The sequence below is a fragment of the Ammospiza nelsoni genome, chromosome 29 (genome assembly GCF_027579445.1).
Source record: "Ammospiza nelsoni isolate bAmmNel1 chromosome 29, bAmmNel1.pri, whole genome shotgun sequence".
Classification (NCBI taxonomy): domain Eukaryota; kingdom Metazoa; phylum Chordata; class Aves; order Passeriformes; family Passerellidae; genus Ammospiza; species Ammospiza nelsoni.
The window spans coordinates 2164002-2178285 of NC_080661.1; positions in this window are offsets into that span (position 1 = coordinate 2164002).

The window sequence follows — 14284 nt, forward strand, 5'->3', positions numbered from 1 at the left end:
CCTTGAGGCCTCTGGAGCTCGTTCACAGCCCCGGGGAAAGTGGACTCATGCACCAACGTCTCTCCTGCTGCAGCTGCTCCGGAGCTGGCCCTGAGTGCCCAGAGGCCCAAGGCACAGGAGCAGCCCCGAGTGGGAGCCCTGCCGCGAGCCCAGGGCCGGAGCCAGCCTTGTCTCCTGACTGGGCAGGGGCTGCACTGGGTCCTGACAGGGCCTGACTCTGCGCCCCGGGGCTGGGGGAGCTGTCACAGGGCAGGGAGGGCCAGGGCTGGCAGTGGCTGCTCAGGGATGGGTTTGGCCCGTGTCCCTCCAAGCAGTGACTGCCCAAGAAGCTGCACAGCCCCCGGGCTCTCCTCCCGGCCTGCTGGGCTTTGTTGGGTGGCACAGCCTGTGCCAAGGGGTGGCAAGGTGCCTGCAGGCCCCAGCTTTGGGGGAAATGGAGAATGTCCTGCCCGCATCCACCGTGCTGCCAGCTCAGCAGTGCAGCACAGCACGGGCTGACGCTCCCCATTGCTCCCACAAGTGCAGTTGGAACCACAGCACATGTTCCTGATTCCTTGAAGGGCCTTGGAAGGGGTTTCTGTCAGGGAACAGGCTTCTGGCTAGGGTTACTGGCAGGCCTGCTTGATTTGGAGCTTATCTTCATCTTAGGCTCTGTCAATTTGGACTTGCTGGAAGAGAAAAGGGTGAGTGTTTAGTTCACCTTTCCCTCAAACAGCTTCTTTTGAAAGTCTACTTTACATAGGAAACATTCCCAGTGAGGCTGCAGTGTAGGTGTGGCCAGTCCATGATAGTCCAAAGAACTCTGCTGAGGGTTCTGCTGCTGCCCAGAGCTTTCATTGGCCTCCTAATTGCTGGGCCTTGTCCTGGGGGGCCCGCTGGGGCTGCAGCCAGTGCTGGCTCCCACTGAGGCTGCCTGGCCAAGAGCAGCCCCAGGGGCACAGGGCAGAGGCAAAGCTCGGTGGGGAGGAGAAAGAGCAGGGACGAGATTGCCCTTGAACGGTAGGGGAAGGGAGAATGTCGCTTATCCGAGAGAGCCCCAAAGAGCGGCTGGAAGGGGTGCCGGCTGATCAAGGACCCCCAAGGAGCGGAGGGAGGGCGTATCAGCTGATGGAGTGTCCCGAGGAGCAGCTGGTGATAGTGGGGGTGTCCCTTAGTGGGGAGGAGCGGCCGGAGTGCTTGCACGGTCCGGTGGTGGGGAGACCGGCGGGGCTGTCTGAGTAGGCTCAGCCCGGCCGGTGGGTACGGCTAACACCGCCTGCCCACAGGACCATGGCACAGTTCCTGTTGGAGGCGGACCTGCACGGGCTGCTGAAGCTGGACACGCTGATCCCGAATGCGCCGCCTGCGCGATGGCAGCACAAGGCAAGGCCAAAGAAAGCGGCCCCGGGCCCAGCCTCGTCGGTGTGTCCCCCATGAAGCCGGCCAATCGCTCCCACAGCTCCAGCCAGACGCTGTCCACGACAGCCAGTGAGCGCCGGCCGCCAGCGGCAGAGGTTGAGTGCGGGAGCCTCGCCCAGGCTGCTTGTCCGTAGCCACGGGGCTCTGGGCTCCCTGCCACGCTGCCCTACCGGCTGCTGCTCAGGCAGGAGGAGGTGGGCTGTGCTCCTGACAGCCCCCACCTCCTTGCCAGCATGAGGGGCAGAGCTCTGAGCACTGGGGCTGGCCAGCTGCTGTTCGCCCAGCTGAGCCTTGCTGGCACAGCTGTATGCTAGGACAAGTCTGGGCAGGACTGTCAGCTGACAGCTTTACATCCTGTGAGTGTTTTTGTATCTTCCCCTTATCTCTCGGCTCTGGAATTGTTGCACTAGACCCAAGGAGTTGCTCCACACAGTCCCTAACCAACTTGGTGGCAGGGAGGAAAATATAAGTTAGTTGTGACTGGGTGGCATGAGACCTCAGAGTCCTACTTGTCTGGTGGGTGTGATGTGGAAGAGTGTTGGGTTTGCTCCCGTGAAAGCTCTAATACAGGCTGTTAAATAGCTGTAAGACAATATTTTCATATGTGAATGCAGGTAAATCTGGATCCAAAATTCAAAGCACCCCCACAAAGGCTGGGAGGGATCGCTACATTCCCAACCGCAGCACTATGCAGATGGAGATGGCAAATTTCCTCCTAAGCAAAGAGAATGACCCTGCTGAGGATTTCCCTACCAAGAAGGTGAGCATGTTGCTAAGTTACAATTGCTTCAACAACCGCTACTCCTTCCTGCCCCTTTACAGAGCAGTAAACTATAGGTTCTATCAAGTGGGCACACAGGACTGACAAGTCCCAGCCATCACTACTTGCAGCTCTGGGCTTCAGGAGCCTAGCATCAGACTGAAGCTGTAGAGACTGCCATGCACTCTAAGCCTATGCTGCTTCTGGAAGCAAAATTTAGCTTTTGACTAATGAGGCGTTAAAATGTAGCAGGCAACACAAACACAAAGCTGTGAGCCTATGCAAAGTGAAACTGCTGGTGGTAGCTATTCTAGGACAATGTCTGCACAGGGAACACTTCTGGAATGTTTTACACTGTGTTCTGAAATTTGTTTATGAAGCATTTGGTCGCTTTGTGGCTGTGGCTTTTCCCACTGGAAATGACACTGAATTTGCCATTGTGTGAAAATGTGAGCAGGACGATGTATGAAAGTCTGAGGAAAAACTGCTTTGACCTGCCTCTGTGTGACTGACCCTTGCAGCACAGGCAAACATCTTCAGATTCTAAGAGAAGGGGACTTAGGTGTCTGTTTAAATTGCAGTGTGGGAATTGTTTTCAATGCATTGCACTGAGGGTGATTTGTCTCTGTTGGAGCAACAGAAAGCCTGGGCAGTGCATCTGAATGGTTTTGATGTAGAAGAGGCAAAAATCCTCCACCTCAGAGGAAAACCACAGAATGCTCCAGAAGGTATGGTACAGGCTCTGTGTGAGCTGAATCAGCAGGAGAGATCAGGTCAGGGGAACAGCAACACAGAGGCTCTGTGTGTAGTCACAGGAGAAATCAGCTAGTTTCTGAGAGCTGTACAGGCTGGAGTCTCCTTTCTTAAGGTTCCTGAGGTGGAGGGAGGGCATAACAGTTACAGTGAATTTATTTAGGAGAGTTGCTATGACTGCCAGTGGGTCACCTGTTACAGGGCTTGCAAGGGTCTTCAGGGTGGAGAGAGAGATGAGAATCTTGACCTCATGTTCAGAAGGCTTGATTTATTATGATATATATTACATTGTTACTATACTAAAAGAAATAGAAGGAAAGTTCTCAGAAGCTAGCTAAGCTAAGAATAGAAAAAGAATGAATAAACAAAGGGCTGTGTCTCAGCAGAGGGTGAGACCCAGCTCTGCCATGAGTGGTCAGTAAATCCAAACATTCACCCAAGACCAATCTCGCATCCACCCGCTGCATTCCCCAGCAGCAGATAACCATTGTTTACATTTTGTTGCTGAGGCCACAGCTTCTCAGAAGGGAGAAAAATCCTAAAGAAAGGATTTTTATGAAAAGATGTTGGTGACATCTTTTCTATAATAATATATAGAATATATTATATATTATAGAATTACAGAATATATTTCTATAATATAAGACCTATACTGCAGGTTCCAAACCTTCCTGAAGTCTGTAAGAGCATCAAACTCTCTGCTGTGCACTTTCTAGCTTAAACTGCAACTAAATATAATGGGATTCAAAAACCCAAGTGTTTGTCAAATTTGTTTCCATGAATGAGGAAATTGTAGCTCACCCCTGTTCAGCAGTTCATACTGCCAGTGATTTTAGTGCACTGCAGGCTTGTGAGTGTTTCTCTTAGGACTTTATTTTCACTCCAAGGGATTCCTAGTTGGGTGAGCAGCACTCAGCTGGGAGGAAACTAACTCAGGTTAACAAACCTGTTCCCCTGCACACAGGCTGTCAGAATAACCTGAAAGTGCTCTACAGTCAGAAAATGGCACCTGGATCCAGCAGGAAGAATAGCAGAAATATTCTCTCAAAGCCAGAACAGGTCTTGGATGCACCAGAGATGTTCAACGACTACTGTAAGTAGGCTGCAGGGTTGAGTGCTGGGCATCCAGAACATTCTGCACTGGATTGCTGTTCCTAGGACAGTGTAACTGGGCTATCTGTATTATTTGGTGTACCCAGGCTAGCACAGACCCCTTCTGGAGTGTCCCTGTGTGGCCTTAGCGGGACAGTGGTCTAGGGCACTGTGTAGATGCCTTGGAGCAGGGTACCTGGCCCCAGCAGCTGGGCATAGTGACACTCAGAAGGCTGCCCCTCACCTGTACGTGTGTGTGTGCACATGTGCACCCACACCTGCTGCAGCAGCACGGGTGAAGGGCAGGGCTCTCTAGCCATCATGGTGTGACCTGCATTGCTCTTTCAAATTGTAGAACTGAATCTCATAGACTGGAGCTCCCAGAACTTCCTGGCAGTGGCTCTGGACAACACTGCTACACAGCGCTCTCATACCAGGACCTCAGTGCTGCCTCACCTGAAGATTTAGAGCTGCCTCCTGGCCTTTCCAGGCTAAGTGCAGGTGCTCAGGACTCTGAGGTTTCCTAGCTTCTTGGGAGAAGGTGTTTGCTTCATCTGGACTTCTTGGGGCTTCATCGGAGGAGCCAGGCACAGGCAAATTTCATCTCCACTGTGAGCTCTTCATTCTGCTTGTTCCCATGAAGCTCAAATGCCACCCTGAGCTCATCGTTCCTCTGGTTCCCGTAGCCCATCACAGCCCTTCCATGGCCTCTCCAGAGAGGAGCAGCTGCACATCTTCAGAGCAGCAGTTGCTGGCCCGCATCCCATCAGGGAGGGAAAGAGTTTCTACCCTTGCTTTCCAAGCAGGTTCTGATTAATGACCCTTTAAAGTGTTTTCCTGCAGTGCTCTATCATGGGTAGATCTCAAGTGAGAATCAGGTAGAAAGGGTCAAGTCGCCTAGGAAGGGGGACCTTGAAAACAGAAAGGTTCTCTGCCTGCTTTTCCTGTCCTTGCTGCAGATTTGGAGGGTGTTCTGGGCGTTTTGCAGACAGCCTCTCTGTAGGGGTACAAGGGCAAGGTGGAAGATATTGCCTAACAAGTGGTCAGTGTTAGGTGCACTCTCCTCTTTCTTTGACTGAAGCCAAACTAGGACTCTGGTAGGATATTGCAGATGTTTAAGACTGTCTGCCCTGCAAATCAAGCCGTGCCATTTGACGCTGGCAGGGGCTATGTAGAAATCACGAGCGGGCCGGGGCTGCTGAGGAACGCGCCTCGAGCTGTTTGTTTTCCAGCATCAGTCTCATTACATGGTTATGACAATGGGAAGATGTCAGCAGCTCACATCCCAGGCAGCAGACAAAGAACTTAATGTTAAAACTTACTTTAAAAGTTTTTTGACCAATCACACAAAGCAAAAGCATATTGACAGTAGTTCTATCCAATCACTATAAGCACAGGTACCTTTGGTTAAAACAGTGCTTGTTTATTTCGAAGACAATACCTACTAGTAAGCCTTAAAACACAGTGCACTGAGCTCCATTATTAAGCTTTAACCTTCCCAATATCTTGCTAGATAAACTTTTCTGTAGCTTGGAGATTTATTCTAGACCAGCGTTAATACACAGACCATTGTTCTATTTGTCCTTGCTTTTCTGCAGTTTAAATAATTTTTCTGCTGACCTATCTCACGGCTGCTGCTTGGCTCTAATCACAGTTCTGCTGTATCTGAGACCTGCCTTTTGCAGCTTTCCCAAAACTCTCTAATTTTGTGGATTCCCTCACAGGACTTAGTGTCAGAGCCTCTGGAGAAGCGTGGAGGGCAGGGCTCAGGCAGGCTGTGCCAGTGCAGGATTTGAACTCAAGGCACCAGGAAGCACCAAGGCTGCAGACAGGAACTCAACCCTTCTCATCTCCCTCGCTGCCAGAGGCAGGCTCAGAGCAGCCATCTGACACCTCTCTAAACCAGTGGGGGCTCTGTCCTTACCAGGCTCCTCGGGCTCCTGGGGATTGTTCCCACAGCTCTCAGTGCCAGGCAAAGCTCCCTCTGCTGCAGCTCTGTCTACAGGCTCCCCTCCTGAGGACTCAGGGGCAATATTAATATTCCCCTTGAAAGAGAAACAGAAAGGAAGAAACCCTTCCCACCACTTACACAAAACACCTGGTCCAACAACTCCATGGCTCACACGCTTAATCCCTTGTTCCTAACAAGAACTCTGGGCCCCAACGCCCTTCAACAGTCAGAAAAAATTGACTTCTCAAACACAGTCCAAAAGCTGTCAAAGCTGACAGTGACAGTGTTGAACATGGGGGTGACACTGAACACATGGAATGGCTGCTAAGGAAATCAGTTGCTGCTCTGTTCTGTAAGGTTGCATGTCTGACAGCACTAACATCAGTCCTCATGTCACTAATTGCAATGGAAGTAGCACTGTCTCCTTTCTTCAGCCAACACCCCAATCGGTGTAATGGTTTCAATGCCTCACCCAAGGCAAGTTGATGTAGAAATAAATTCAATGTACCTCATTTTGCAGGGCCCTAGGGTCTGAAATTGCTATTACAGTTTTCTTTATAATGATGGGCAAATCTTTTTTCTCTGTGTTTTCTCTTGATGGCTTTTTTAACGATAGGTGCTATCACAGTGAGTTGTCTGATGCTACATGGGCCACCTTCAATTTTTGAGGGAATGTCCTGCCAGGCTCTATCTCCACAAATGAGCCAATATTCTGTTGCTAATTGATGTGGGGACTCATCTAGGTCATCTACTCGTCAGCAGTTTCACCCTTAGGGGGCACTGGGGTAGTACAGTTGCACCACAAACTGGAGTATCTGTCCTCAGGATGATGGGGAGTAACATTCAACTGTGGATCTCCCTGGTACTGAAACTCAGCACAAAATTCCATCACCAATGAACCAAGAATCCCAATTCTTGAAGTTCAGAAGGTGCTTTAAGAAGATCAGGGGCCCAGTGATGTCAGCTGGTTATGGGATTGGTCTCGTTGGCAGCCTCACACCAATATTTGTCACGACTGGGTATTGGCTGCTCCTTGGCTGGCACAGGCACACCGGCCAGACGGGTTGCAAAGGGTTTGTCTGGGCTGAAATGGGTCAAACACATGGTGTCTGAGCCTGCTGACTTGGCTAAAGCAAGGCAAACATTCATTTTTGGTTGATCTATAGGCACGTATGCATGCAAAAGCAAGCAAGCAAAACCAACAAGTGCCAGTATATCATTTGATCAAGCTCCATGTTCCTGTTCAGCTGTTTTTTGGCAAAAGCTTCCCCATCTATTTTAGTTCTCAAGCAAATCTTTTAGTGCTTGTTCAGGGACTGGCCAACTACAGGGCACTAAACTGTCCCTCTAACCTTCAATTTTTACAAATTTGGATATCTTAGAATTCTTTGGAACACAATGGACACCACGCTTTTGCTGAAAGAGCTCTATGATACAAACCATTTTCACAGTCCAAAAATCAACATCAAACTCCAGAATTGTAGCTTTCACAGGTTGAACGGGGAACGTCTGGCATGCACTGTAGCTTCTCGTGCAGCTCACGTCTGTGTGCTCATTTCCCTGCTGGTGGAATTGTCGGTGTGCTCTTGTGTATGAGACAGTTTCACATCCTTCACCAGGACCCACTTAGGTCCAGCCCCTGTGCAAATACAAGCATACCCTTTGCCCCAAGTGATTAGTGAAAATGGTCCTTCAGTTTGTCCTAACTCAAGGTTTCTGATCAAAACTGAAGGATTTTCTTTCAATTTTTCCTGTGTGCTGTTTGAAAAGTGCCTAAAAATTGGAGGATTAGTTCCTGAAAATGAGCTATTAAAAACATAAAGACATATAAAGCTTTGCTGAACCGCATCTGGGGTGTTGCTTGGGCCACTACCCGTTTTCTTGATGTAGAATGGTTTTAGAGTGTGGTGCGTCCTTTCAACAATTGCCTGACCTGTGTAGGAATAGGGAATTCCAAAATGTGGCGAACACCCCAGTCCATCAAAAATGTCGCCAATTTTTGAGCTGTGTATGTGGGGCCATTTGTTGGTTTTCATCTTGTGGGGGATCAGTTTGGCGAGCTCTGGGCCCAGTGACACTGACAAGGACAAAAGCAAAAGACGAGAGGCGCTCTCTCTTCCCGGGACCAAAGTCCCACAGCTTTAATGGAGAACAGCTCCAGGAGAGAAAGGGAGTGTCCAGGAGAGGAAAGAGGATGTCCAGGGGAGGAAAGAGAGTGTCCTCCTCGTGGCAGGAGACTGTAAATGCTTGGAGAGGGGGGCAGTAGAAAGGAACTGCCATAGTTTAACATAATAAATCACCACACTGTAGTTTTCTGCATAAATTGCTGCACTTGTTGCAAACAAAATCCTGAAATCTCACCAAACACAACCGTGCAGTCTCAAATGACCACAATGTGGGAGAAAAACCACTCAACCCCCCTGTATTCCCAAGCACCAGGTGTCACAGGGAGCACCAACCCCTGCAACTAGAAAGTCCACACACACAGGCTCACCGGGAAGGGAATATCTCTTTATGAGGGGACAGAGAGCTCACTCTTCTCAACACAACACACACCATACACCACATCGGCATCCACCCACATCATCTTCCTCAAACATTCACACACTGAAAATACAACCACAATTACAACACACAGGAAAAACAGCAGCAATAAAACAGGATTTGCTCAATTCACCCCCAGAATTCCTAGCAGGTCCTTATTGACACAGCAAATCCTTTCTGCCATCAGCCAGACCCAAGCCCAAACTGCACAGGCGTACGTTGTGCACAGGACATCTCTGTGTGACTTGTGAACAGCCCTTCCCCTGCATATGCCTTACGGGTTACTTTATACAGAGTTAAACATTCCTTTTCTCCACAGTGCCAGCAGTCTTGTCTGTCCCCCACGAGGAGCAGCCGAGAGCGGAGGTGCCTCCAGGAAAGGAACGTCCTGGCAGCGCCCAGAGACGTCCAGAGCCCGGATGTTCTCGCTGGAGCAGGGAAGCGTTCCTGCCGCAGTCACCAAATGAGGTGTGGAATAGAACTCCCCACAGTTAAAGGTAGGAGGTGGTGTGTTTATTACAGCCAGGCACAGGAGGAGTTGTCTCCTAAAGACATGTGTGAAGAATCACTGGCTCTCTCTCTCATCTCTACTCATCTAAAATATCTTACACATTCATATAAATCCCAAAAAACCTAACCCATATTCATTAGATAACACTGCCTACCCTCCTTTGAATTAAAATGTATTATAATTGAGTCCAAAGTTCCTTCACATTTCTGCAGTCTTTCACTTCAAATGGGTTGGTGGGTTTTAAAGTGGGGAATGGACTCCTTCTGATGAAGGCCAAGACGTCTTCCTCAATTTGACGTCTTTCCTTATGATCTGTAGGCAGGCTTTCACACCCCTTGGCTATAGTTGTAGTTTTGGGGCCCAGGTGCAGGCTACGGTCCTCTTCTTTGTCACAAAGAAATCCGCATCCCATCCCGCTTCTTTAAACATAGTAAAGACAGGCAAGTGATATATTAGCCTAGCCTTAACTACCTTATCTGATAAAAATTAACTATCCCTTATTATTTCTACTCTTCTTGCTATACTCTTTCCCCCTAACTAAATCTTGCTAAAATTTTAACTCTTCCAGTTCTTTTAAATCCTGGATTCATGGCCTCATCTCACACACCAGCCATGTGTGAGCCAATGCTGTAACTGGGAAATTCCACTCCTGAGCAGGAGATCCCAGGCCTGGTTCTGAGCTGGAAGGGTGAGAAGGATGAGATGCACGTGGTTTTGCTCCAGGGGATGTCCTGAAAGTGCACTGCCTACCTGCCCCTGCTGTCGAGCACCACGCTCCACCTCCTTCTCCTGCTCAGCAGATTTTTAGGAATCCAGGGCTTGGTATGTATTATTTGCTACTGCAACAAATAGAATGAATTTGCTTTGCAAGCCCAGTTTTGTCCTGGGTTATTTTCTGCATGGGTCTCCTCCTGAACCTGGGACAATGACCAGTAGGGACCTACAAGACACTCCTATTCTCTTGTCAGTAAATTCGGAGAAGTGATTTAAGTATCAAGAAGTCAATAAGTATCAATCAGTAAATCAAATAATTTGGGGGAATATTTAGCCTGTGAGTTTCAGCAAAGTATTGAATATGTCTTAGATCCATGGATACAAACTAGTAAGTGAGATTGCTGGGTGTGCACATGTTAGGGAAGTGATTCCCCACACACCCAGTGCTGAGATCAAGGATTGCCTCTCTTCTAACCCTGAGCTGGCAGCAGGAATTGGGCCCTGCTTGGTAACGTTCATTTTGAAGACTTCTGTTGAGCAGGTAAGAATGGTCAAAATGAAATCTTTTCCAGCTGTTTCCCTTTGGTTTACCAGTTTGAGGGTTAAAATTGTGTGCTGCAGGTGTGCTGGGTGTGTGCAGAGCAGTGCAGCCCCAGAAACGCCTTGGCTTGCCCACAGGTTGTCATGCCTTGTTCCCAGGTGTGCCCAGCTGTGGCAGGAGAAGGAGCCCGCAGCGCAGTGGGCACCGTGCCCTGCCCAGCCGGGGCTCTCTGGCACAGAGCAGCAGCAGCGCCAGCGCCGTTCAACCCGCTCCTGCCTTGGCTTCCCCTGGCACACAGAAGCCTCTGGAAATCAGCACCGCCAGTGGCGTTCCCAGCTGGGAGCAGCTGCTGCTGGCGGGCAGATGCTGCCAGTTCGACTGCTGCCAAAGGGGAAGAGAGGCAGAGATGTACACACACCGGAGCCCTGGACATGTCCAATAAAGGTGCAAATATGTGGGGAAATTTGTTAGGAAACATTTCAGCTGTGATGCCAACAGTGGCTTCTCTCCTGGTTCTGTGTGTTCTGGACGAGTAATGCAATGGTTGGGTCTGACAATTAAGAAGCAGATGTTATGTGGATGTTCAAATGAGTAGTGATTATATTGTAATATATCCTCCCATAGTCCTCTTTCCCGTCCCCTTGTAACAGCCTGGGTAGTCAGGGCATTTGGGGAGGGCTGGCTTGTGACCAGCAGGCAGGGTGTAACAACACCTGACCTCCAGTCAGGATGCAGGAAAGTAATCTCCACCAATGGACAGCAGAGAAAGAGTTGACTGGCAAAACTTTTGGAGGGGCTGAGGGTATAAAAGGCAGAGCATCCTTTTTGCAGATGAGCACATGGCTACTAATCACAGAGACTCCCAATGATGCGACTTTTCCTTATTCAGTCCTTTGTTAAGGTTTACTAAACCTTTAAAATTTTAAAAGTGAGAGTCATTTCTCACACGTGCAATGCTGTGGGCCATTATCTTGGTCTGGTTTCCTTTGCTTGGGTCCCATCTGAGTGCTCAGTTGGGGTACAGGCTGTAGGTGCTTGGGGCACTCCTGGAGTTCCTCTTGGATCCTCTGAACAACAGGGTTTGGCCCATGAGGGGAATTTTTGCTGCTTTGTGACAGATGAGAATTTCCCAGGCTCTTTTGTGTTTTCTGTAGGGAAGGTTGGTTATTGCTTTGCATAAACTCACAGAGCTGTCCCTTTGTGATGTCAGGGCATGGTTGCCCCGTTGTCATAGTGGCATCAGAAGGTTGCCTTGGTGCACGGAAGGCCTGAGTGTCAGAGCAGCCCTAGGCCTTGCTCACATCAGGAGAACCTTCCTGGTCAAAGCATCTGTCAGTAGGCAGCTGCCCACTGACAAGAGGCTTGTTTTTTTAGCTTTTAGAAATATTGCAGAAATGCCAATAATTAACCATCTGGCCACTGCAGCTTTTGCTGCATATGGCATTACTTATTCCATTTATTATTTCACGAATTTCGCACGTAAGTAGAGGCTTCCCTTCTGCTTAGGGTAGGGTGTATCCTAACCTGGCTTTTGTATGTCTTCCTGCTCTTTCTTGGGGGCTGAGTTTCTGATTTTGAAAGAGAAAGAGCATTAGGATGCCTCTGCTTTGGTAAAGCTCCTGTCAAGAGGTTCAGCTAAAAGGGGGTGTCTGTAGCCACAGGGGCAGCATTTGCAGGGGAACCTGCAGGGCTTGCGTTCCCTGCACGGGAGAGTCTGTGGCAGCAGAGTCTGTCATTTCCTCAGGTTGCTGGGAGAAGCAGGACACCTTTGAAAATGTAGACTGGCAGACCTTCTTTAAGGCTTTCCAAAATCTCTGCAGTTGTTCCCAGAATTCAGAGAAAGCTTCTTTCTTTTTAAATTTTGTCATGAAAGGATTTTACTAACTTGATCTTTTACTAAATGCTAAAATAGTTGTTCCCTTTGAAAGGAAGTGCTGCTGTGCTTTTCCACAATAGAACTGCGGCACCTCTGGGGGATTTTGGGGAAGCTTTTCTGGGCAACTATTTCCTGCAAGTTAATCAGAATTAGTGCATGACACTGAGTGAAAAAAAAAAAAGAGTACCTGAAGGAGAAGATTTCAGAAGCTGTCTTATGTGTTTGGTAGAACAGGAGCATTGAGTGTTAAAAACACTTTGCATTTGCTTGATCATATTTGTATTCATTTCCTGGCTAAACTGGCTGCAGTGTAGGCACAACCAAGAATATTGTCCTGATATCTTGCTGGCTGTGTGAATGAGATGTGTCTCCTGGAGGGATGTTGTGAAATGGGAAATCATCTCTGTTTGGGTTGACTTGTTCTGTGGGATTCAGCAGCCCAGGCAGTTTTCTGACAGCATCTGGTTCATTTTCCCTTCCCACTACAGGTCACCTGAAGTGCGTATTCAGCAGTGCTGAAGATCCTGAGGTGAGTGAGAAAGGAACATTTCATGTTCCTGGTGTTTAAGACTTGTAGAGCAAGCTGAGAGCTTGGCCAGTAGCAGTAGACTGAAGAGGGCCAGCTAGGAAGGCCGAAAGAAAAACCATATTCATGCCTGTAACAAAAATAATAAAGGCAGAGATAGATATTTTTAAATTTCCTTCTCAGAGTTTGAAGAACTAAAACGCTAGTTTTGAAAAGAGAAAAATGCTTGCAGACAGCAGATAGGGAAAATTTAATTAAGAGCAATTTCCTGTACAGTTGAATTAGATAATTTTAATTTAAAGAGAGGGACTTAGAATCCTATTCCTATCAAACTTTATGATATCTACTGGAACATGAGGTGGTAGCACAGGAAGGCGATCTTGCAATGGTGCCTGCTGTATCTGAAGTGCAATGGTTACCTTTGTGGCTGGGGAGCTGCGTGGGCCTAAAGGACGCAGGGCCGGCGGCCGTGAGCAGCTGGAGATGAGGCAGCGTGGGGCCAGGGGGCCAAGAAGGCCAAGGGCACGGTGGCTGTGCCAGCAGCAGTGGGGCAGCAGGAGCAGGGCAGGGAGTGTGGCCCTGTGCTGGGCAGCGCTGCGGCCACAGCTGGAGTGCTGTGTGCAGCTGTGGGCCCTGGGAAGCAGAAAGTCATGGAGGGGCTGCAGCGTGGGCACAGAGGGACAGGGGAGCTGGGCAAGGGGTGCAGCACAAGGCCAGGGAGGAGGTGCTGAGGGAGCTTTAGCCTGGACAATGGGGGCTCATGAGGGACCTTCAGGCAGACTGCCATAGATCCCTGCCTTGGATCCATAGAGCCAATGCTCAGCACGAGGGCTGTTTCCCTGCCAAACATCCCTTCACTGCATCCAAGTGCTTTAGACACTGGTGTGGGTAACATTTTCACATTTTGTTGATTTGTTTGTTTGCTAGAAGGAGAAGCCTTGTGCAATTTCTCCTTCTCCAGGGAGCTTTTTCTCAATCTTTCCTGGCCTTTTCCAGCCATGGCAGAAACTTTCAGGTTAACGTCTCCCGTGTCTTTTGGCTGCTCAGGGAATCAGTGTGTGTTGTGTTTGGGAACTGAGTAGGAAATCAATGCCCTTGCATTCCAGCTGGTGCTCAGAGATCACAGGAGCTGGGAGGGGCTGGGCTGCATTTCTGATTTCAGCCACTTCAGCACCATCAGTGTGGGCGAGTCCAAGCGAAGAACTTGCCCGAGCACAGATGCACAAAGAGTGCAGTTCCCAGTGCAATGCTCTGGGTCTGATTGCATTCCATAAGGACCTACATGCTCCAGATTCCCCAAGAGTGTGGGTTACTGAAGCAACAGGAGAGCAAGTTCAGGATGGCTGCTGGTTGGGGCACTGCTGCCGAGTGCTGATGTGTGTAGCGACAGAAAGGACAGGATTGATTCAGGGTGACCCCCACGTGGCGAAAAATGTGCTTTCACTCTATGATTTAGAAGTTTAAACAAATGCTTTATTAAGCAATGTTATATTACACTAGTACTATATTAAAACTATATTAAAGAGATATTATACTAAAGACATACGAAAGAAAAACTTGTGACTGTCTCCACACAGCCTTTTATCTAATTATCTAATCAGTCTAAACAACTATCACT